Raw genomic sequence first — 26460 nt, 5'->3', positions numbered from 1 at the left:
TCCTCCGCAGCATGGGGCAGGGATCTCTAGCAGGAGGGTCTCTGCCGATTGAAGTCACTAGTAACAGGATTGGGGACTTCAGCAGCAGAGTCCAGGGAAGGGGTAGGGACGGTTTTATGGCCTGCAGCATGCAGGGGGTCAGACCAGATGATCATAATGGTCCCTTCTGACCTTAAAGTCTATGAGTCTATGAGTCTATGAGTCTATGAGGTGGAAGAGGTGGATGAGGCTTTTTTTAAGCAACTAACAAAATAATCCAAAGCCTAAGATTTGGTGATGATGGGGGACTTCGACTATCCAGATATATGTTGGGAAAATAACACAGCAGGGCACAGACTATCCAATAAGTTCTTGCACTGCATTGCAGACAACTTTTTATTTCAGAAGGTTAAAAAAGTTCCTAAGGGGGAAGCTGTTCTAGATTTGATTTTAACAAATAGGGAGGAACTCGAGAATTTGAAAGTGGAAGGCAGCTTGGGTGAAAGTGATCATGAAATCATAGAGTTCACAATTAAGGAAGGAAGGGTAGAAGGGAGTCAGCAAAATAGAGACAATGGATTTCAAGAAGGTGGATTTTGGTAAGCTCAGAGAGCTGATAGGTAAGGTCCTATGGGAATCAAGACTGAGGGAAAAACAACTGACGAGAGTTGGCAGTATTTCAAAGGGACACTATTAAGGGCCCAAAAGCAAGCTATTCCGCTGGGTAGGAAAGATAGAAAATGTGGCAAAACACCAGCTTGGCTTAACCACGAGATCTTGCATGATCTAAAAAATAAAAAGGAGTCATGTAAAAAAATGGAAACTAGGACAAATTACAAAGGATGAATATAGGCAAACAACACAGGAATGCAGGGGCAAGATTAGAAAGGCAAAGGCACAAAATGAGCTCAAACTAGCTACAGGAATAAAGGGAAACAAGAAGACTTTTTATCAATACATTAGAAGCAAGAGGAAGACCAAGGACAGGGTAGGCCCACTGCTCAGTGAGGAGGGAGAAACAGTAACAGGAAACTTGGAAATGGCAGAGATGCTCAATTACTTCTATGTTTTGGTCTTCACCGAGAAGTCTAAAGGAATGCCTAACATAGTGAATGCTAATGGGAAGGGGTTAGGTTTGGAAGATAAAATAAAAAAAGAACAAGTTAAAAATCACTTAGAAAATTTAGATGCCTGCAAGTCACCAGGACCTGATGAAATGCATCCTAGAATACTCAAGGAGCTAATAGAGGAGGTATTTGAGCCTCTAGCTATTATCTTTGGAAAATAATGGGAGACAGGAGAAATTCCAGAAGACTGGAAAAGGGCAAATATAGTGCCCATCTATAAAAAGGGAAATAAAAACAACCCAGGAAACTACAGACCAGTTAGTTTAACTTCTGTGCCAGGGAAGATAATGGAGCAAGTAATTAAGGAAATCATCTGCAAACACTTGGAAGGTGGTAAGGTGATAGGGAATAGCCAGCATTGATTTGTAAAGAACAAATCGTGTCAAACCAATCTGATATCTTTCTTTAATAGGATAATGAGTCTTGTGGATAAGGGAGAAGAGGTGGATGTTGTATACCTAGACTTTAGTAAGGCATTTGATATGGTCTCACATTATATTCTTATCAATAAACTAGGCAAATACAACTTAGATGGGGCTACTATAAGGTGGGTGCATAACTGGCTGGATAACCGTACTCAGAGAATAGTTATTAATGGTTCCCAATCCTGCTGGAAAGGTATAACAAGTGGGGTTTCACAGGGGTCTGTTTTGGGACCAGCTCTGTTCAATATCTTCATCAACGACTTAGATATTGGCATAGAAAGTACGCTTATTAAGTTTGCAGACGATACCAAACTGGGAGGGATTGCAACTGCTTTGGAGGATAGGGTCATAATTCAAAATGATCTGGACAAATTGGAGAAATGGTCTGAGGTAAACAGGATGAAGTTTAATAAAGACAAATGCAAAGTGCTCCACTTAGGAAGGAACAATCAGTTTCACACATAGGCTAGATCTACACTATGGGGGGGGTCGACCTAAGATACGCAACTTCAGCTATGTGAATAGCGTAGCTGAAGTTGCGTATTTTAGGTCGACTTACCTGGCTGTGAGGACAGCGGTGAGTCGACTGCTGCCGCGCCGCCGTCGACTCCGCTTCCGCCTCTTGCCACGGTGGATTTCCGGAGTCGACGGCAGAGCCATTGGGGATCGATTTTATCGCATCTTCACTAGACGCGATAAGTCGATCCCCAATAGATCGATTGCTACCCCCCGATCCGGCGGGTAGTGAAGACGTGCCCATACAGAATGGGAAGTGACTTTCTAGGAAGGAGTACGGCAGAAAGGGATCTAGGGGTTATACTGGACCACAAGCTAAATATGAGTCAACAGTGTGATGCTGTTGCAAAAAAAGCAAACATGATTCTGGGATGCATTAACAGGTGTGTTGTGAGCAAGATACGAGAAGTCATTCTTCCACTCTACTCTGCGCTGGTTAGGCCTCAACTGGAGTATTGTGTCCACTTCTGGGGGCTGCATTTCAAGAAAGATGTGGCGAAATTGGAGAGGGTCCAGAGAAGAGCAACAAGAATGAATAAAGGTCTAGAGAACATGACCTATGAAGGAAGGCTGAAAGAATTGGGTTTGTTTAGTTTGGAAAAGAGAAGACTGAGAGAGGACATGATAACAGTTTTCAGGTATCTAAAAGGGTGTCATAAGGAGGAGGGAGAAAACTTGTTCATCTTAGCCTCTAAGTATAGAACCAAGAAGAAATGGGCTTAAACTGCAGCAAGGGAGGTTTAGGTTGGACATTAGGAAAAAGTTCCTAACTGTCAGGGTGGTTAAGCACTGGAATAAACTGCCTAGGGAGGTTGTGGAATCTCCATCTCTGGAGATATTTAAGACTAGGTTAGATAAATGTCTATCAGGGATGGTCTAGACAGTATTTGGTCCTGCCATGAGGGCAGGGGACTGGACTCGATGAGCTCTCGAGGTCTCTTCCAGCCCTAGAATCTATGACTCTATGAATAAGAAAGAGATTTTGGAGACATCATGGATTGCGCTCTGAAAACATCAACCCATCAAAAAAGCTAACAGAATGTTAGGAAACATTAGCAAAGTGATAGATAATAAAACAGAAAATATCTTAATGCCACTATATAAATGGATGGTAGGCCCACAACTTAAATATGGTGTGCAATTCTGGTTGCTCCATCTCAAAAAGAGGTATTAGAATTGGAAAAGGTGACGAGAATTATTAGGAATATGGAACAGCTTCTATTTGAGATAGATTAAAAGGACTGTGACTGTTCAGCTTAGAAATGAGATGACTAAAGGGGGATATGATAGAGGTCTATAAAATCATAAATGGTGTGGAGAAAGGGAATAGGGAAGTGATATTTATTCCTTCACATAACACAAAAACTAAGTGTCACCCCAATGAAATTAATAGGCAGCAGGTTTAAAACAAACATAAGGAAGTTCTTCTTCACAAAACACACAGTCAATCTGTGGAGTTCATTGCCAGGGATGTTGTGAAGACCAAAATTATAACTGGGTTCAAAAAAGAAATAATTAGATAAGTTCATGAGAGATAGGTCATCAGTGGGTTATGGGTGTCCCTGAACCTCCAACTGCCAGAGCCTGGGACTTGATGAAAAGGATCATTCAAAATCACCCTTTTCTATTTATTCCCTCTGCGGCATTTGGCACCGGCCACTGTCAGAAACAGGATACTAAGTCTGACCTGGTCTGACCTGGTCTGGCTGTTCTTATGTAGACAATGTAGACAACAGTAGCATGAGCAGTAGTCTGGGAACTGGACTAGCAGCAACTGAGATGAATGGGATATAGCAATATTCTGCAGGCAAAAGAAAACGACCAGGATCTTAAGATAGGAACAGTTCTCAATGCCCTTTAAAAACCATTAGCTAAAAGGATTTTTAAAGGGTCAAGTACTAAGAGCTGAATTGGCCCTCAAGGAGACATGGCCTTTGACGTTTGGACTCTACCAATTGAAGAACAGATCCCCAGCAGAGAGTGAATTATGATTGAAATACAGACCCACTGATAAAAGGGTTGTATGAGGAGTGTGTCACATAGGTGCCAGGTGTGCACTAGCTACCCAGGTAAATGGGATGAAGACTCTTGGAGTCTACCACTCATAGAAACCATCAAGTGGAGGATGTGCACTACCAATGCTGCTAGGCAGCATAGAGATGATATGAAGGGGCCCCAACATAGCCACCAGATTATTCCCATAGCAGAACTAACTATGGTCCTGTGAGAGCAAAAGTCTGATTTTTTTTCTAAATTCTCTCCAAGAAGGTGGATGTGAGGAAGCCCTGAGAGCCCAGAATAGTATCATATCTTCCTATTGGACTAACAAATAGATTAAGACTTTTTAATCGATCCTTTATTTTCTGGCAGCCTGAATAAATTCTTTGAGTGTGAGACCTATATGGAAATCCTTCTCTGGCTTGAGCCTATAGTGCCAGGCACTTGGACTGTCAACATCACTTGCCCCAGTGTTACCTAGCAGCTCTGTGTTCTTGGGGAACCAGGCCATAGTACCCAGCCTGTCTGACTCATGAAAGACCCCCACCCCAGCCTCTGCATCAGAAGAAATACTTACAAAAAGCAATGAAAATACAGTGGGAGACAACTAAACTCCTGGGATAAGGATGACAGGATTAAGGAAACTCCCCTAGCCTCATTTGCATTGAAGATTAGCAGTCAGAATGGAGAACAGAGATTCCAAGGCAAGAACCACATAGAACTCTGGGACCAGAAAAGCAGGGAAGCACTGCATGATGGGGGATCTCTGCTCCAGATGTTAATGAATCCACGCCTGCACGCACCGAGCTCAGTAGTCATAAGGCCAATTCTAGTAATAAATCCTTTATTGGTATCCAAAATAGTGAAGCTCCCTAATTGCATTGTGAGCCCCCTCCAAGGAACACTGCCCAAAGCCAGGAATGATCAGCTCCCATGGTATATCCTGAACAAAACAACTTTGGTATTCTCCCTTGTTTATACATAAACAAATCTAGTTTAATCTAGCTCAAAACTGAACCGTCATTATTTCTCTTCAAAAACCCCTATCCATGCTCAAGTCAGTATTCTGATGCCCAGATCCAAAATCTGCATCAGTTCCATTGGGACTTCATCTTCTCCTGACTGACCATGCTGGGGGCTCTGCCTGACTCCAGCACTCTGGACCCTCAGCTACCACCACCACCTGGGACCCCCCAATCAATTTAAGATTCATGGAGTGGTGAGAACCCAGCTCTCCCTTTCTCTCTCTCTCTCTCTCTCTCTCTCTCTCTCTCTCTCTCTAGGTATAGCCTTGTGTGATCAGTTATGGTTTTGTAAACCTGACTTTTATAATCAAATTTAAGTTATATTTAATATTATAACTGTTTTGTTTGTTTGGCTCCCCTATGGTTATTACCTGGCAATAAATAACTTTCATGATTAAGATGGTTGCTTCTCTCTCTCTCGCTGTCTCCCCCCCCCCCCCCCATGGGTGTTTTCTGGTTTTCTCATTCATTCTGCAGCAACGTTCCTCATACCTAAGCTAAAAGATCCCTGCAGTGCCCAAAAATCCTGTGGGGTTTGCTCATCAAGTGGGTTACTACCAGAACAGTTGTAACGTGAAAATGGGGATAGAGATGTGCTGAACCTGGGACATATAAGGGTGGCAGATTGAAAGTGCTGCTCCTGGATCTGTATGCTGAGCTAGCCCCAGACCTCCAACACAGGAAGACCAGAATAAAAGCTGCACTGACAATGAATAAGTGAGTCGGAATTGCAATGTGGAAGCTTGCAATGCTGGATGATATCAGATGATACTGGGAAATCATTTTGAGTGGAAAAATCAACAGTGGGAGCCATTATCATGCAACTGTGCAATTAATCATCTCCTGATACACAGAACTGTGAGTCTCAGTAACGTGCAGGGCATAGTGGATAAATTTGCAGAAATGGGGGTCCCAAACAGCAGTGGGGTGACAGATGGGATGGTAAATCCCTATTTTGGCACCAGCAACATTGGCAGAGAGTACATCAACAGAAAGTGCTACTCTCTTATGGCTATGTAAGCCTTGGCGGATCACTGGAGATGCTTTACCAATATCAGCATGGACTGGTCAAGAAAAGTGCATAACACTCACATCTTTAAGAATACAGGACTGTTCAGAAAGCTGCAAGCAAGGACATTATTTCCTGACTTGCAAATTACTATTGGCAATGTTGAAATACCAATAGTGATACTGGGGGAATCAGACTACCTCTTGCTCCCGTGGTTCATGAATCGCACACCAGACATCTCAACAGCACTAAATAAAGATTTAGCTACAGGCTCATATGGTGCAGAATGACAGTTGAAGCTGCTTTTGGTAAATTGAAGGGATGCTGGCATTGTTTACTCACAAGATTTGATCTCTGCAAGAAAAATATCCCAATGGCTATAGCTGCCTGTTGTATCCTGTATAATATCTGCAAGGCAAGGCTACAGTGGGATAGTTGCTGGACCTTCCTGACAGGTTTATCACTCCAAGAAAAGATAGATAGCCAGCAGAGGTAAGCCAAGCTTTTCTCATTTCTGGCCTGAACTGGAAGCAGGAAGTATTAAATCTCACAAGAGAGAAGGTCTTTTCTTGTAGGATTTCTAGCACTTTTTGCATTTTGAAGAGGTTTTGTATAGCACAGGCTAGATATGAATAAGTAACATTTATTTGAACCAAACTTCTGCATTTTTAGGCTCTCCTGTATCTAAATCCTGCCAATTCATCTGCTATTAAGAAAAGATTATTTTATTTTTATCCCTTGCTTTGTGCTTTCCAATCCAAAAAGGAAAGGTCTGTGCTGTGTAGAGTTACTATGTAAAGGCAAAACAAGTGCTTGGCCCTATGCAGTTGCACAGGAGGATAAATACATAAGGTGCCTTCTTTGGCCCCTGAGTGAGCTACCTAGCCAGCAGGCCCCAGCACTGGGAGGGGAGAAGATTCTCTGCAGGACTGATACTTCCCTTCCCACATATCTGGATAGGGCCTGGGAAGAGCCTTGAATTTGTCCAGCAATACACTGTCACTGAAAGAGGGTAGTAATCTGGTACAGACTAGCAGAAAGTTATTTCTCTCTCCCTCCCTCTCCCCAACCTTAGAGCAAGTGGGGAGCCAGTCAGAGGATTGTGACGGAGTCAAAACTCTTTCCTGGTCTGCTCATGGAGGAGCACAGCTATGTCCTGCTTCTCACTTAGGGTTGATTGTCACCTTAAAATCTAGCTCTAAAGCTGTTAGGTTGGAAACAACCCATCATTTAAAGAAAATAAAGGAAATATTCAGTCTCTTTCAAAAGATAGTATTCACTTTGATCATTTGAGCAGTTTCTGCCCCTGCAGTTTCTATGCTTCATCGGCATTTCAAATCCAGGCCCTGACAAGAACAACGTCAGAGATAAAATATTTAGCGAACGTTCCCAGTGCATAAATTCAGGAAACACCTTTGTGGATGGATATGAAACTGTGCAAATAAGTAGTTTCATTTTAAGAAGAACAAAAGGAAAAGATCTTCAAAAGAAATTTTAACACTATCTGAATTAGATGAGAATAATTAAATAAATCTGTACTGTTCCAATGTATTTTATAAAATTGTGAATAAGCAGCAACATTTTTTGGATTTCATCACTTTCCAATGGAAAGATTTGTATTGAAGCACTTGTCTGAAGATGACATCAATATTCATAATATAAAATATTATTACCACCATCTTATAATAATAAAGTAATGTTATTGATATATCTTATCAACAGTCATAATAAAAGTCATAATAAACATGACTTGTGGCATCTTACAATGGGTGTGTCACCCCACCCTAATGTATCTGTGAACTTTAATATACCAAGTTGAATGTGCTTTTTAAAATAATGATGAAAAGCTGCAAAAAAAAAATGCTCCCAGTGTTTACCAGAGATAAACTGATGTCTTTCCAGTCTTTTGATTTTATGAGACATTTAACCATCTTCCCTAGTAAAATAAACATTTTTCTGTATTTTTAAAGAGGTCAGGTTATCATACCAGGGCTTTGCAAACAGATTTTCTTTCTCCCTGCTTATGTTAACTTAGCTCACTATTTTCTGCTTAGTTTTCAACGCAGTAGTACTAACTCATAAAATTAATTCCCATTTTGTGGGTATGTCAGAAATGAGGATTGTTCTGACCCCTGTTTGAACTCATCAGCTGAAATGAAGTTGTTCAGTGAGCTGGAGAAGACAAAGCTGAGTTCCAAGAAATTAATCAACTCCATCAGCCTTCGCAATAGGCCTGAAAATGGCACACATCAGACTGACCCTGAGCAGCTCTGGATTCCCTCTGTAAATGAAAGTCATCATTCCTGGCAAGGAAGATACTAAATTATAGGCTTTTAAATTTAATTTTCAGTTTACTTGTGTTTTCGATTAGTATGCCATGTTTCATAAAGATGGTAGTACCTTTAAGTAGTAAATGCCTTCATCTACCAGCTCAATCCCTGTTGTAATAAAAAGGTAAATTTGAACTAAAAACTGTTAGCAAATGAAACATGTGCCTGTTTTTTTTTCTCAGTGACACCTTAAGCAACAATACCAAATTATTTTCTTCATACCAAAATCAATAACAGGCTTGGAAATAAAAAGTAGCCCTGCAGCCTGAGGCCACAGATTTTCATGACAGGCTACTAAAACTATCTTTCAGTAGCCTGAAGGTCTGCCAGCTAATCATTCACTTTCCTTCACTATTTAGTTGTCGGATATCTCTCCGGGCTAGTAAAACTTAAAGGCTATGTGACAAATTGTCTGCTAAAGAAACATTGTCCATTTTTATCTTCACAGAACTTCAATAAGTAGCACGAAGACTGAAAAGTTCATGTTGCTTTGGAGAGGAAAAATTATAATTGTAATTGGTCTGAGAATTCCAAAAGTAAAATACAAACCTATTATTGCGAAGCATTATGAGCCTGATACTGCACCCATCAAAGTCAATGATAAACTTCCCATTAATTTTCATGGGTGCAGGATGGAGATCTAAGTGAATGGAGATTAAGTGTTCGTTATTAAGCACACAAAGGTAAGTAACTGTACAAGTTAGGGTTGACTGCTCCATCCTAACTCTGCCCCTTTGTGACCATACATGACAATATTATCTATAATTAGGCAATCATAGTAATTCTCAAATACCACAATATACCATTGTGTTACAATACAGTGCTGGGCAGCAACTGGAAGGTGCTGAGTTCTATCAACTGTCCTTGACTTCAACAGACATTAAGGGTGCTCAGCGACTCACAGAATCCAGCTCTTAGATATGTATGCTTATCACTTAATCTGGACCAAATCCTGTTTACCTAGCATAGTATTTAATTTACTAAGCTTTTTAAAAAGAACAAACAACTCTAACAGACACCAGGCAGCTAAGGCCAGCTGTTGCCTCCTAATCTTATTAGTAATTGTGCATGAGTAGGCCTAAGAGGTACCAGATAGGCAAGGTTGACTGGTATCTTTTGATACTACCGGTTAAATATGAGACTCCATAACTCTTCATGCTCTTTCACGTGCACAGTTTGAGGCAAGATAAGAACCATTGCTTTCTTTAGCCAATCCTCAAGCTGCTTTATGTTTGCCATCTCCAAATTGTATGCCTTGGAATAGTTTTTGCAACTAAACCAAACTAAGGCTTTCAAGTTGCATCAGAATCCTAAACTATGCTAATCCTATACATCACCTTAAATAGATTACATTGATATAAGGCTTTAGATAATCATAAGAACCTCAAGCATATTAATTTGCACTTTTATGGCCTCTTAACTACTCGTGTGTAAATAAAGAGTGAGTAAGGAAAGGACAAGTTGCTTAACTTTGGCCACATTTCTCCAATTATTAAAAGGGACAAAAATACTTATTTGTCTAAGTTATATATATCTATATCTATATATAGATGCTGAGTTCTGATTATTAACATATCATGGCCTGAAAGTGCCCCACCTTTATGGAGAATGGAATAAAAGGCAAGGTCCTCTCATGGATCAGTAACTGGTTAAAAGACAGGAAACAAAGGGTAGGAATAAAACCATCAGTTTTGACAGTGGAGAAATGTAAATAGCACTGCTTTGGAGTGGAGCCCGTAGCTGGAGCGCAGAGCAGCTCCGGAGCAGTGAAGCTGCAGGTTTTTGCCTGGAGCTGGAGCGGAGCTGGAGCACAGCTCCAAAGCCCTGAATAGCAGGGTCCCCCAGGGATCTGTACTGGGACCAGCACTGTTCAACATATTCATAAATGATCTAAAAAAAGGGCTAAACATTGAGGTGGCAAAGTTTGCAGATGACAGTTCAAAGCAGACTGTGAAGAGTTACAGAGGGATCTCACAAAACTCAGTGACTGGGCACAAAATGGCAGATCAAATTCAATGTTGATAAATGCAGGAGGGATATGACAGAAGTCTGTAAAATCATGAATGATGTAGAGAAAGTGAATAAGGAAGTGTTATTTACCCCTTCACATAACAGAAGAACCAGGTGTCACTCAATGAAATAAATCGTCAGCAGGTTTAAAATAAACAAGAGGTAGTACTTCTTCACACAACACACAGGTAACCTTTGGAACTCAATGCCAGGGGATGTTGCGAAGGCCAAAAGTATAATTGGGTTCAAAAAAGAAAGAATTAGATATGTTCATGGAGGATAGGTCTATCAATGGCTATTAGCCAAGATGGTCAGGGATGCAACCTCATATTCTGGGTTTCCCTAAGCCTCTAACGGCTAGATGCTGGGACTATACGACAGCATGTGGATCACTTGATAATTGCCCTGTTCTGCTCATTACCTCTGAAGCATCTGGCATTTGCCACTGTCAGAAGACAGGATATTGGGCTAGATGAACCATTTGTCTGACCCAGTAAGGCCATTCTTGTGTTCTTTTAATGTACCATGGTTAAGAGGCTACAGACAAGCTTCATTCAAATGTTTATTTGTTGTTGTTTCAGAACTTTTCTATCCAAGAAGTATACACGTGTGTGTGCTGAGGATCTTGCAAGTCTACCTAAGTATGGTGGGGAAGTGGCTGAAGAGGTCATATTTTCAGCAACTTCTGTGGTAGCCCTTTCTTAGAAATAAGGGGAAAATGTATATTTGGATTTTTTTATACTGAGAAAAATGTTAGTGTATTTTTATCTCTCTTTGTTAACTGAAAAACAGCTAATGGGATTTTCCTTAAATTTCAACTCCCTTCCATCTTCTCCTCCTACACAAAGGAACACAAGAAATCTTTTGTGGGACTTTAATCATGGAAAATTTTAGCCCAAAGGTGATTTGTTTGGAAAGTTATAAAATTGTGAAAAAGGATTATAACTGGAACAGTTTTGCACCTTGCAATATAGCAGACATGACCAAGACTTATAAGGTTTGTATTTTAGAAGTCTTGATGCAGAAAAGAAGCTCATTGTGTGAACTAGATGGAGAACAGCATATAAAATGTTATGTAAAATAAGAAAATGAAAACCCAGTTAAAGTAAAAGTATAAATAAATAAAATAAAGTGTTGAGAAAAGACAAGAACTAAGATCCTGAGGCTTCAAACATCTATGCAGGTCTATAACTTTATTCATATGAGTTGTACTATTGAGTTCAATGGATGACTGGCACCTAGATTAGTCTAGTCCTGGGTTTGAGTAGCCACACTGAAAAACTGATCACTGGTGCTTTACTCCCTTTTGTGTTGATAGGACTTCTGGGGTCACATTCCATGATTCTTTTTACTGCAGTAAGCTGAGCCACTCCATGATTCTTTCCCAGTGAACTATGGCAGAACTTGTCTGTCTTCCTGGGCACTCAGGAGGAATTGTGGGATGGCATTGGAGGACTATCTGCAGTTGAGTTATTTAGCCTACATCCTCACTGCAAAGTGGGTTACAAGTCTGAGTGAAGCACAACCCAGGCTCTAACCCATACCCACCTCTAGCCTGGGTTTGAAAGCACAATTAAACTTGTGTGAGAGAGTTTTGTATGTCGACAGGAGGAGGCAACACCTGAGTTAACTTGGCAGTGAAGCCATACTCTAGGGTATGCACTTCAATGTTTGCCAGTTTGGGGACTATGTTGATAAGAATGGGGAAAAATGAGAAGGCTTGATCTTACATTCCCTACTCCGGAAAATTTCTCATTGACTTCAGTGGAAATTTTGTCTGAATAACAAATGCAACATGGGGCTCAAAAAGATGGTGATATAGGTTATTACTTTGAATTTCCTACTTTTTGTTGTTGTCTTTCAAAGTTTAGTATAATTTACTTTTATCTGAAATAAAAGTCAAACTGTATAATCAAGTTTGTTTGGGTTTGCCTTTAAAAAACAATTATTTATTTGAGAGATTAGAATAAAATCCCCCAAAGAGCTCAATTCATATATAGCCAGTTATATATATGGTTTTTGTTTTGTTTTGTTTTGTTTTGTTAGTGGGCTGTCATTCTCCCCTTACCTTCTGAAACCTCTCTAATCGCACACAGCTGTTGCCCATCTTTCCTGTGGGCTCATCTGCAGAGGAAGGCTCCTGCAAGCCTAGCTAGGGAATTTGGGTATTAAATTCAAACCTGAGTTTGCAAATAGTCCAAAGTTTGACTGTCATGCCATGATGGATTGACAATATTTTTTTCTATATTGCTCATTCCCATCCACAACTCAACAGCCAGGCCACAACACCGGTATGCTAAAAAAAATCCTTATTTCTTTTTCTTTAATGTATCCTTCTACATCCTGGAAGCCACATGTTTATACAAATATTCCACTTCACTCTCTCCTTTGTTCTGATAAATTACTTTTGTAAATTGCACCCATTTCTCCCTATGCAAGCATCATTTGTTTTCTTTCCCTTGCTCATATTGGACCCTCAGTACAGGTGCCCACAATGATACATGCTAGTAGAAACACAGTGTGAACACCAGTGCTGATCTCTCCTGCTGTACATCAGTTGTATTGGCAGTTGATCTAGTGGTATGCATTTGTTTAATGATGCATGGTTGATTTAACCTTCTAGACTGTCCCTCCCTGAGGAACATGAGCTTTATCCTGGAAATTGAGTCATGTCAGAGTAACATGTTAATTATTATTGTAGTAATAATTCTCAACCCATAGTAGAGAGCATTTTGTTGCTATTCAGTAACTTACAGTATATAAATGTTACAAGCATTGCAATTCATTCTCTTACTGCAGAAAAAAATCCTTTTTAATTATTAGTGTAATTACAGTGAAGTTGAAGAAATCAAATTGCAGTCTTTTAAACCTAGGATTCGTATCTTTGTCCCTTGCTTGGTTGGAATCATCAATTAAATAGAGGCTCATTTCCAAATAATACAAATAATAATTATAATAGAATTTCCTTGACCAGATATGAACCCAAACTTATCTCTGGATTAATGTTACTTACTTTGTAGATCTTAGTTAGAAACACATAGACTTACACTAACTAGTCTGGTAATATTTAATTGTAAATAAAAACTGGGACCTTTGCACACCAATAGGGATATGGAATTGAGGATATTGCATTAAGCAATGGCATAAGAGCATACTTATGTTAATGAAGTATGAAAAGGTTGTCCCATTACTGTCCTAACATCAGTTAACATCAGCAGCTCACTGTGAACATCAAAATCAATAACAAGGAATTTAAATTAGACAGAATTTACAGTTAAAGATATTTAATTGATTAATTTTGTAGTTTGCCTCAAATTGGTTTTATTATGCTTCAGATTTTTCTTTTGTTTTGCCTGCATGATTGCCTGCTATTGCAATGGATAGTGTGTGTGTGTGTGTGTGTGTGTGTGTGTGTGTGTGTGTGTGTGTGTGTGTGTGTGTGTGTGTTCTTAACACTTGGGCACATTTCCAAAACAGTTGTCTTTTCCAAAAGAGTAATTCCACGTGTGCTTTTTTTTTTATATATATTTGTATTTTCTGGCAGCTTACAAAGCTTAGTTTGAATAGTAACATAAAATAGAAAAATCTTATGAAAACAATAGGTTGTTGAGGAAGTCCCAGCACTATTAGGAGAACAGAGTTTGAGCTGAATGCAAATGTTTTGCTGTTTGCCCTCCTTTAAATCTAACCCAGGCATTGTGGACTTAAAGATTACAGAACATAAAAATCTAAATAAAAGGTTGACTACTTCTGTGAGCCTCTTTGAGTTTGATAGATTTTTTAATCAGGTTTTTAAACAAAAGTTTTTGTGATACATTAATATTACTGCTTGTGGTTATGATGAAAACTCGGTGTAACAAAAACTTCAAAGGCAAGGATTCAATATGAATTTCTCAGACTTAAATATTGTTGATAATCTTTGTCTAAGACACCAGACTGAAACACTTGTGTTATTAAAACTGTGCTGCACTGACCTTTCTCAAGATTTTTTGAGGTTTGATGCTTCAACATACTATACCTGCAACTGTATTGACTGGAATATTTTGCCTGTCAGGATTAAGTTAATGTTGTTATCTTTGGCTGTAATGGGTTTTTAGCCTGCTGTTGCCTGCCTGCAAATGCAACTGTAAATTACTTTACAGTAAGACATGATGATTTGCTAAGTCTCTTGATAGGTTCTTTAGTCAGATTTAGTGTAAAATGTAAGGTGAAAAAGTTTTAGGGAAGTGAAGTTCTGTATTGTAGCTAATGTTTCCAGAACCTACCGTGTCTAATATGCCAGTGGAATTTGGTTTATTCACTGAAAATTACAGCAATCTTCAAAGCGGGGACAAAGTATGAAAAAAAAATCTCTTTCAGTTAAGAAGTAAGAAAAGTATTAGTTTTTCAGCTTTATTATCAAAATTGATAGATGCTTTTTGGCCTTATGTAAAATTATTCCTTTCTTTCTAATTCAGTTCTGGTTTGCAGTGATCAGAAGCATGGCTGTTTGGCCTTTAGAATTTGAAATGAGGTGGTAGTCTCAATCCAATTTCAAGACAAATATCCAAAAGATTATACAATTACAGTGGTTACTAATTGATATGCTCTCTTCAGTTTTAGCAGAGAAGCCTAGGAGTACATGGATATAGATCTTAAATGTCACAAGAAGAGGAAAAGAAAAATTAATAAATACATAAATTGAGGCTGTAAATTAGAAGGTTTGTAGCCGTCAGAGGAGTGAGGCTCTGGAACAGCCTCCTATAGGAATTGTGGGGGCAAACAGTTTTATGATATTAATTTGTCAAGCTCTGAGTGGGATTGTATGAAGGGGGTTGCCTGTGGCAGTGGAGAGCTTGGCTCAGCAGCCCAAGGGGTCCCTTCTGGCTCTTATCCTATGCTTTTAAAATCTCATGCTTCTGGGCCTCAGCTGGTCACCTTCAGGGGGCCAAGAAAGGAATTTCTTCCCACAATGTATTTTTTAGCTCTTTCTCCTGAAGCATCAGGGATGGCCATGGCTGGAGATAGGATATTGGATGCAGACGGTCAGTGTTCTGAAGTGGCACTTAGCATTCTCTCTATATCCCAGGTGCTTGGGGGGCTGGTTCTTGTTCATGCACTCAGAGTCTAACTGATCACTATATGTGGGATTGTGGAGGAATTTTTCCCCAGGTCAGAATGGCAGTGACTTTGAGTGGGAGGGGGATGTTTCCCTTCCTTTTTAGCACATGGGTGCAGGTCACTTGCCAGGATTATTGGGTATATATTACTGAATCAATTCCCTACTACTGCAGGGGCCTTGGACATTGGTGCACTTCGGTCCACTTGGTTCTCTGCCAGTAACACACAATAGTTTAGCCTCATGAGGGCTGTAATACTTTGGTCTGGTTCTGGTTGTTGGTTTGGTATGGGGGTGGCTGGATGGTTTTGGTGGCCTATGATGTGCAGGAGGTCAGACTGGATGATCTGGTGGTCCCTTCTGGCCTGAATTCTATGTCAATATGACCATTTTAGAAATGCATACTGGGACATTACACCCAATATTCTTCACAGAAATATTGTTATGATATGAATATGGCATAACTAAGATATGTTTTATGCAAGATGGGTTATGTGAGGTAACATTGAAAAGGTTATGATTTACTGAATGTGTTTATCCAATTTGTATGCATATATCATTTCTGTATCTAAAGTTAGGAATACTGACTGTGTGACAATTACAACTGTGTGGGTATGTGCTTGGGAAACACCCACTAGACAGTAAGCAATCAGCCTTAATGGGCCATTAGAAAAAGACAATGAGTCTTCGAAGATGTGGATCCCCCAGCTTCCCAGGAGTTCCTTCCTGTGGACCTTGCAAATAAACCTTATCTCATGGTTGCCCTGACATTGGAAGGTCATGTGATAATGTCACCTGGTACAAAATATTACCTTACACACTGCTGGTGCATTTCTATGGAAACAAAGGCTTCAATTTAAATTCTATTTAAGGCTGGGAAGCAAGGCAATCAGGACTCTCCTCCATTGCCTGCCCAGAAAAGAAGACTGCTAAAAACACCTGAAGAGGAAGGCAGGGTTGAGTCCAGGCTGAGACAGAGGTCCAGTCTGTAAAGAGAAATAACTGGAACTCTAAGCTCCAGAAATGCCGCAACTTGCCTACAACAACATTTAGGATGAAAAATTACATTTTGTAACCTGTTTCTTGAGTTTATTAAGCTTATTTTGCATGTTTTCTTTTATTTGCTCAGTAATCTGCTTTGTTCTGTTTGCTATCCCTTATAATCACTTAAAATTTACCTTTTGTAATTAGTAAACTTATTTCTTGTTCGTAACGTAACACAGTTTGGGCATTCATATCTGCGGATGGGGGGCAAGAAGCTGTGCATATCTCTTTCCACATTGAGGGAGAGGATGATTTTTATGAGCTTGTGCTGTGCAGATTTGTCTATACAGCGCAAGACAATATTATTTTGGGTTTACTCCCCAAAGGGTGTGTGCACATGAGTGCTGGGTGAATCCCTGAGCTGATTCCTCCCACACAGAGCTGATCTCAGTATCTCTGTGTCCGGGTGTATCCCTACCTGTGTGTGTGCTGGAGAAGGCTTGAGGGCCTAGAACAGCTAGGATAGGGTGAGGAAACCCAGTCTGGTGGAACAGGCGGAACCAGTGGGACCCCAGTACATCCCGTGTCATCCTGGACGGGGTGGGGGTCCAATCTGTCACACATACCTCATTCTACTTCCAGCACCAGGAGTAGCAACAAGAAACAAACTTTGTGGAAGGAATCAAACACAGATATTGACTTCAGTTGAGGTGAAAAACGGTTACCTACCTTTCCGTAACTGTTCTTTGAGATGTGTTGCACATGTCTGTTCCACTGTGGGTGTATGGGTGTCCTGAACACAACTGTTGGGGATTTTTTCCCTCAGTAGTACCTGTTGGGGTGGGTTGAGTGCCATCTGTCACCATGCACCTCTATGAGCTAGTATAAGAGGGTGGGGCCATCCCCGACCCTCCTTCATACCAGATAGACTATGAAAGAGAGGGGAAGGCATGTGCATGTGGAACAGACATGTGCAACACATCTCAAAAAACAACAGTTACAGAAAGGTAGGTAACCTTTTTTTTTTGTTCTTCGAACAATTGCACATGTCCATTCCACTGTTAGTGACTCACAAGCAAACACACATGGAGGCGGTATGACATTACCAAGGGAACAATCTGGACTGTTGAACAAATGTGTCCCCTTAATTCTGTAGCCTGGGGTGCCTTTTACACTGCTTTGCTGTGAGAATACCCACTCATGACCTGTTCACACAGCCTTCAGGATGCAAAATCATTACCAGATATGTTACATAAATGTTCTGACCAGCCACTCAGGAATTACATATAGCGCAACACCTGCAAATTCCTAGTCACAGCCTTGTCCCCCAGAAATGTGCATCTTCTACTGCTCAGTACCATCCTGAACAATATAAGCTCATCAAAGGAAAATGATATGTACCAGTCTTATTATATCAAATGGAGTTTCTCTCACACTTTACCCAAACACACTGCTTAAGATAAAAGAGTAAGAGAAGTTTATGAACTACAGAAAGATAGATTTTAAGTGATTACAAATAATGATGCATAAAGTCAGGATAGGTTACAAAAGAAATAAAAGATAAAATGCAAGCTAATACCTAACTTAACATGGTAAAAAGAACAGGAGTACTTGTGGCTCCTTAGAGACTAACAAATTTATTTGAGCATAAGCTTTTGTGGGCTACAGCCCACTTCTTTGGATGCATAGAATGGAACATATATTGAGGAGATATATACACATACAGAGAGCATGAAAAGGTGGGAGTTGCCTTACCAACTCTGAGAGGCCAATTAAGTAAGAGGAAAAAAAACTTTTGAAGTGATAATCAAAATAGCCCAGTACAGAGAGTTTGATAAGAAGTGTGAGAGTACTTACATGGGGAGATAGATTCAATATTTGTAATGGCTCAGCCATTCCCAGTCTCTATTTAAGCCTAAGTTGATTGTATCTAATTTGCATATCAATTCAAGCTCAGCAGCTTCTCATTGGAGTCTGTTTTTTGAAGCTTTTTTGTTGCAAAATTGCCACCCGCAGGTCTGTCATTGAATGACCAGATAGGTTAAAGTGTTCTCCTACTGTTTTTTGAATGTTATGATTCCTGATGTCAGATTTGTGTCCACTAATTCTTTTGCGTAGAGATGTCCGGTTTGGCCAATGTACATGGCAGAGGGGCATTGCTGGCACATGATGGCATATATCACATTGGTAGATGTGCAGGTGAACAAGCCCCTGATGGCATGGCTGATGTGATTAGGTCCTATAATGATGTCAATTGAATAGATATGTGGGCAGAGTTGGCATCAGGCTTTGTTGCAAGGATAGGTTCCTGGGTCAGTGTTTTTGTTCAGTGATGTCTGGTTGCTGGTGAGTATTTGCTTCAGGTTGGGGGGTTGTCTGTAAGCGAGGACGGGTCTGTCTCCCAAGATCTGTGAGAGTGAGGGATCATCTTTCAGGATAGATTGTAGATCTTTGATGATGCGCTGGAGAGGTTTTAGTTTAGTTTAGTCACTTAGAAGGTGACAGCTAGTGATGTTCTCTTATTTTCTTTGTTGGGCCTGACTTGTAGGATGTGACTTCTGGGTACTCATCTGGCTCTGTCAATCTGTTTTTTCACTTCAGCAGGTGGGTATTGTAGTTTTAAGAATACTTGATAGAGATCTTGTAGGTACTTGTCTCTGTCTGAGGGATTGGAGCAAATGCAGTTGTATCTTAGAGCTTGGCTGTAGACAATGGATCGTGTGGTGTGTCCTGGATGTAAGCTGGAGGCATGTAGGTAAGTATAGCGGTCAGTAGGTTTCTGGTATAGGGTGGTATTTATGTGACTGTCGCTTATTAGCACAGTAGTGTCCAGGAAATGGACCGCTTGTGTGGATTGATCTAGGCTGAGGTTGATGGTGGGATGGAAATTATTGAAATCATGGTGGAATTCCTCAAGGGCTTCTTTTCCATGGGTCCAGATGATGAAGATGTCATCAGTGTAGCGTAAGTAGAGTAGGGGAGTTAGGGGACGAAAGCTAAGGAAGCGTTGTTCTAAGTCAGCCAAGAAAATGTTGGCATACTGTGGGGCCATGCGAGTACCCATAGCAGTGCCGCTGACTTGTAGGTATATATTGTCCCCAAATGTGAAATAGTTGTGGGTGAGGACAAAGTCACAAAGTTCAGCCACCACGTTAGCTGTGACATTATTGGGGATACTGTTCCTGATAGCTTATAGTCCATCTTTGTGTGGAATATTGGTGTAGAGGGGTTCTACATCCATAGTGGCCAGGACGGTGTTTTCTGGAAGATCACCGATGGATTGTAGTTTCCTCAGGAAGTCAGTGGTGTCTCGAAGATAGCTGGGAGTGCTGGTAGCATAGGGCCTGAAGAGAGAGTCCACATAGCCAGACAATCCTGATGTTAGGGTGCCAATGCCTGAGATGATGGGGCGTCCAGGATTAACATGGTAAGTGAACTTAAAAGCAAAGATGTTTTGTCTGACCATATGTTCACAGCAGTCTATACTGGCTGAAAGGCCTTCCAGATGGGACCACCCTTCCCCAACTTCAATGATGCTTTCTTTGTCTTTCAAGCATTGTAGCTGTTGTGAGTAGAGAGGATGGAAGAGAGAGGTGAATTGGAGGACACTGATTCTCATTCTTATACTACTCTCCCCTCTGAGTATTATCCCCAGTTGGGGTGCAAGAGACAAGCAGTCTCTTTTGGATGTGAGGTCTGAACCATCCCTGTGATGGAATGTAAATTTATTATTTACACCTTCCCCCTGTCGGAGAATGGCTGCTTAAGCAGGTGATAGTCTTTTAACATCTGGCTGGGTTTTGGTCTGTCCTTTGTTTCTGAGAAACTGGCTTGGGCTTGTTTTTGTTAAACTTGGAGCATGTTACAGGAATGATACATAGTAGAATCTTATAACTGTTGATACACATATTTTGCCAGGACAATAATGTTCAGCAGATTATGACATTTCAAATGATTCCTCACAGGCCATATTTGTAAAAAAATTATCACAGTCTTGTAAAATTGCCCTATACTATACAAATTTCACAGGGGAGACCAGCATTTCTCAAAGTGGGGGTCCTGACCCTAAAGGGATCAGCAGGAGGGTCACAAGGTTATTTTAGGGGAGTCATGGTATTGCCACCTTACTTCTACGCTGACTTCAGAACTGGGAGGCCAGAGAGCAGCGGCTGTTGGCCAGGCACCCAGCTCTGCAGGCAGCAGTGCAGAAGTAAGGGTGGCAATACCATACCATGCCATACTTACTTCTGCACTGCTGCCGGTGGTGGATCTGCCTTCAGAGCTGGGCTCCCAGCCAGCAGCTGCCACTCTCCAACTGCTCAGCTCTGAAGACAGTGTCACCACCAGCAGCAGCGCAGAAGTAAGGGTAGCAGTACCGCAACCCCCTCTACAATAACCTTGTGACCCCCCGCACACATACACAACTCCTTTTTTGGATCAAGACCCTACAATTACACCACCATGAAATTTCAGATTTAAATAGCTTGAATAATTAAAGTTATGGTTTTTAACATCCTAATACTGTGAAATTGACCAAAATGGACCATGAATTTGGTAGGGCCCTACAAATAATAGTATAGACTATCATAGGAGGGCCCAGAGTCTACCTAAGACAATCTGTCCAAAACTGGCGTCGTCTCTCAACTGATTGGAAATGGCATAATGAGAAGCCAAAGTGTAGACTGATGACCAAGTTGCTACTTTACAAATGTCTATGTTCAGCACCTGTGCCAATAAAGCCTCCGAAGTTGCCTGCACTCTATTAGAATGTGCCGGCATTCTAGCTGGTGAAGTTATATTAGCCAGTTGGTAGCGTAAATGAATGCATGAAGAGTCCCAGGATAAGAGTCTCTCAATGATTCTTAGCTCTGTCTATAATAGCAGTGAACAGCTGTGTGGAGGATCTAAAGGACTTAATATGCTTCAGACAGAAAGCTAAACTCCCTTACATTGATATGAGTCGTTAGATCTTGAAACTTCCAGAGATCCTGAATCAGCAGGAACAACAAGGAGTCTGGTGGCACCTTAAAGACTAACATATTTATTTGGGCATAAGCTTTCGTGAGTAAAAACCTCACTTCTTCGGATGCATACTCACGAAAGCTTATGCCCAAATAAATCTGTTAGTCTTTAAGGTGCCACCAGTCTCCTTGTTGTTCCTGCTGATTCAGGATCTCTGGAAGTTTCAAGATCTAACGACTCATATCAATGTAAGGGAGTTTAGCTTTCTGTCTGAAGCATATTAAGTCCTTTAGATCCTCCACACAGCTGTTCACTGCTATTATAGACAGAGCTAAGAATAGCTATGCATCCGAAGAAGTGAGGTTTTTACTCATGAAAGCTTATGCCCAAATAAATCTGTTAGTCTTTAAGGTGCCACCAGACTCCTTGTTGTTTTTGTAGATACAGACTAACACGGCTACCCCCTGATACTTGAATCAGCAGGGACTCTCAGCTGAGCGCCTCCAACCAGGGATGAAGTGTCTGTGCATGGTTGGTAATGGGGAGAGAAAAGTAACCCCCAACAAACTTCCAAAGGGTCCATCCAGAGATGACAAAACTATTGGCATTTGAATCACTTTGTCCAAATATGTGATGAGTCGGGGCATACACTGATGCTAGCCATGTCTGCAGCTTTCTGAGATGCATCCTGGCATGTTGAACTAAATAGATACATGCTGCCATATGACCCAGGAGTCTGAGTCTGTGTACTGTGGTGAGAGGGTTTGCTTTCAGTTTCAAACCTGGTTTGCAGTAGAAAGACCCTTTGTGGGGTCTAAGACTCTCCCAATGAACCCTATTGTCTGTATCAGTTTCAGGACTGATTTATGCCAATTTACTAGGAGTCCCAGGCTCCCAGCACAGTGAATTTGGACGGAATGGTGGATAGCCTGGATAGGACTTGAGCCTTCGATCAACCTCTGATCAACCACTCATACAGGTATGGGAACAGATGGATATCTAATTTCTGTAGATGTGCTGCTACCAATGCCATGTACTTCATGAACACTCAAGGAGCAGCTGACAGTCCAAATGGAAGCACAGTAAACTGATAATGGCAACCATTGACCATGAATATGAGAAACTTCCAAAGGTCGCAGCGTGTTGAAACATGGAAGTAAATGCAGCATACCAGTCCCCCTATTCCAGGGAAAGTATAATTGAAGCTAGCATTTCCATGTGGAACTTCATTTTATTCAGGAATTTGTTCAACTTTCTTAGCTCTAAAATATGCCTGAGATCCCTTTTGGCTTTGGGGATAAGAAAGTAGCAGGAATAGAAGCCTTTCCCTCTGAGGTACCCTGAGACTTTCTCTGACCTCTGCCTGAAGAAAAGACTGGACCTCTTCTTGAAGGGCAATCTCATGAGAATGGTCCCTGAAGAGGGACAGGGAAGGGGGGTAGGGTATAAATGAATGATGTTCATTTTATTGCAGGTAGGTTACAGTTCTTAATAAGCTGGTTTTCCCTTTAAGCCTGGGACCAGTCTCCTCAGTTCAAGTCTTTGTCTTCCCAGCATTCTTGTTGCTTCCAGGAGAAAGGTAAAAGAATGATCACACTGTTCCTTATTTTATACTCTTAGTCCATGCCGCTGGAAAGAAACTAGCCTAGGCATTGCTGGTGGGCCTTGCTGAGTCACAGGGTTGCGTGATGCTTCTTTTACAGAATTACAAATCCCTTTACAACTCCCCTGCCGATTAATGCTCATTAACACCCGCCTCGGTGTGGATCACCTCCTTTGTTGTCACTGGAGAACTAGCAAACTTACAACAACCACCACCAAGCAGCAAAATCTCATAACTTCATACACACTAATGATATACATAGTTTGACAGCAGATATGACCTTTCCTATGATATCTTAAAAAAGTAATAAGAAAAGCCAAAAAGGAGTTTGAAGAACAGCTAGCCAAAAACTCAAAAGGTAATAACAAAATGTTTTTTAAGTACATCAGAAGCAGGAAGCCTGCTAAACAACAAGTGGAGCCCCTGGATGATTGAGATACAAAAGGAGCACTTAAAGATGATAAAATCATTGCAGAGAAACTAAATGAATTTTTTGCTTCAGTCTTCACAGCTGAGGATGTTAGGGAGATTCCCAAATTTGAGCTGTCCTTTGTAGATGACAAATCTGAGGAATTGTCACAGATTGAAGTGTCATTAGAAGAGGTTTTGGAATTAAGTGATAAACTTAACATTAACAAGTTACTGGGACCAGATGGCATTCACCCAAGAGTTCTGAAAGAACTCAAATGTGAAATTGCGGAACTATTAACTATGGTTTGTAGCCTGGCCTTTAAATTGGCTTCTGTACCCAATGACTGGAAGATAGCTAAAGTAACGCCAATATTTAAAAAGGGCTCTAGAGGTGATCCCAGCAATTACAGACTGGTAAATCTAACATCAATACTGGGCAAATTAGTCGAAACAATAGTAAAGAATAAAACTGTCAGACACATAGAAGAACATAAATTGTTGGGCAAAAGACAACATGGTTTCTGTAAAGGGAAATCATGTCTTACTAATCTATTAGAGTTCTTTGAAGAGGTCAACAAACATGTGGACAAGGGGGATCCAGTGGACATAGTGTGCTTAGATTTCCAGAAAGTCTTTGACAAGATCCCTCACCAAAGGCTCTTACCTAAATTAAGTTGCAATGGGATAAGAGGGAAGATCCTTTCATGGATTGAGAACTGGTTAAAAGACAGGGAACAAAGGGTAGAAATAAATGGTAAATTTTCAGAATGGAGAGGGGTAACTAGTGGTGTTCCCCAAGGGTCAGTTCTAGAACCAAGCCTATTCAACTTATTCATAAATGATCTGGAGAAAGGGGAAAACAGTGAGGTGGCAAAGTTTGCAGATGATACTAAACTGCTCAAGATAGTTAAGACCAAAGCAGACTGTGAAAAACTTCAAAAAGATCTCACAAAGCTAAGTGATTGGGCAACAAAATGGCAAATGAAATTTAATGTGGATGTAATGGTACCTCGTTCTCCCACTCGGAGGGAGGCCACTGAGGCTGGACCTGTTGGGCCAGGACCAGAGTCTGCAAGACAGGCAAGAGCTCCCAATAGGGCTGGGCAATTAATAGTCCCTGTCAGGCTTTTGCCTGGGTTTGGATGAATCAATCAGTCAGCCCTTAAACTGAGTCTATTCGGGCTGGCTGTGGCCTGGGCAGAGCTCAGGCAGCCAGCAAACAAAACAGTCTCTAGGTGAGCCAGGCCTGGGCCTGAGGAGGCTCAGGCAGCCCGCAAGCAAAACAGTCTCAGGACTGGGTTCAGCCAGCAAACAAACAGTCTTTCAGGGGAACTGGATCCTGGGCTTGGAGAGGCACAGGCTACCAGCAAGCAACAGTCTCACGGCTTTGGCCTGGGCAGGGTTCAGGCAGCCAGCAAACAAACAGTCTTTCAGGGGAGTGGTAAGGGAAGCTCCTCCTCAGATCTAGAGCCTCCTTTCACAGTGTAGTGGGTCATCCACCCCGGGGATGTGGCAGGGGGATGTGGGCCCACCCTACTCCACTGCCTCCCAGCCCAGGGCAGAATTGGCTGCCCCTGTGTCGGTGGGGATCCAGCCACAACATGCCTAGTGGGCCATGACTCTGCAGCCTGTTGCTTCGGGGCTGCGCCTGGGCCATTTCCTGCCACCCTGGGGTTCGGTACCTTTAGCCTCCAGGCCTCTTCCGGCTCCTCAGGGTAGACGGCAGCAGGCACTCCGGGCCAATTCTCGTTGACGTCTGTGGATTGGGCACCGCCCAGTGAGGGTTCCTCTCGGGGACGCGGCTGAACCAGCAGAGTGTCCTTCCCCTCCGCAGGCTCTCCCCCAACTGTGCTGCAGGGCTGGCCTTTTATACTTCCGGCCATGCCCTGGTACTTCCGGTGAGAGGGGCGGGGTGATCTAGGCTCCGCCCTCCAAGGGGAGTGTAATGGTCCTTTGCTCTCCCACTCGGCCTCGCTACAGTGGATACATGTAAAGTAATGTGCATTGGGAAAAATAACCCCAACTATACATACATTATGATGGGGGCTAATTTAGCTACAACTAATCAGGAAAGAGATCTTGGAGTCATCGTGGATAGTTCTCTGAAGATGTCCACGCAGTGTGCAGTGGCAGTCAAAAAATAAAACAGGGTGTTAGGAATCATTCAAAAAGGGATAGAGAATAAGACGGAGAATATCATATTGCCCTTATATAAATCCATTGTACGCCCACATCTTGAATATTGCGTACAGATGTGGTCTCCTCATCGCAAAAAAGATATACCGGCATTAGAAAAGGTTCAGAGAAGGGCAACTAAAATGATTAGGGGTTTGGAACAGGTCCCATATGAGGAGAGATTAAAGCTAGGAGTTTTCAGCTTGGAAAAGAGGAGACTAAGGGGGGACATGATAGAGATATATAAAATCATGAGTAGTGTCGAGAAAGTGAATAAGGAAAAGTTATTTACCTGTTCCCATAATGTAAGAACTAGGGGCTACCAAATGCAATTAATGGACAGCAGGTTTAAAACAAATAAAAGGAAGTTCTTCTTCACACAGTGCACAGTCAACCTGTGGAACTCCTGGAGGTTAAGTCCATTAATGGCTATTAGCCAGGATGAGTAAGGAATGGTGTCCCTAGCCTCTCTTTGTCAGAGGGGGAGATCGATGGCAGGAGAGAGATCACTTAATCATTACCTGTTAGGTTCACTCCCTCTGGGACCTGGCATTGGTCACTGTCAGTAGACAGGATACTGGGATGGATGGACCTTTGGTCTGACCCAGTATGGCCATTCTTATGTTCTTACATGGCATGCTTTGTATGAAATATCGTAACCATGTATGAATGATGAATATGGAGGTTACAGGGCGCTACTCTGAGGTATGGTGTGTCACAGGGGATATATTACCATCCTGGATAGGATACAGATGAGCTCACCTTTAAGTCTGAAGAAGAAGAGTCAGATACTTCTGATAATGGAGGA

Source organism: Chrysemys picta, chromosome 2 (assembly GCF_011386835.1).
Source record: "Chrysemys picta bellii isolate R12L10 chromosome 2, ASM1138683v2, whole genome shotgun sequence".
NCBI classification, from domain to species: Eukaryota; Metazoa; Chordata; order Testudines; family Emydidae; genus Chrysemys; species Chrysemys picta.
This window is presented reverse-complemented; position numbering follows the sequence as displayed.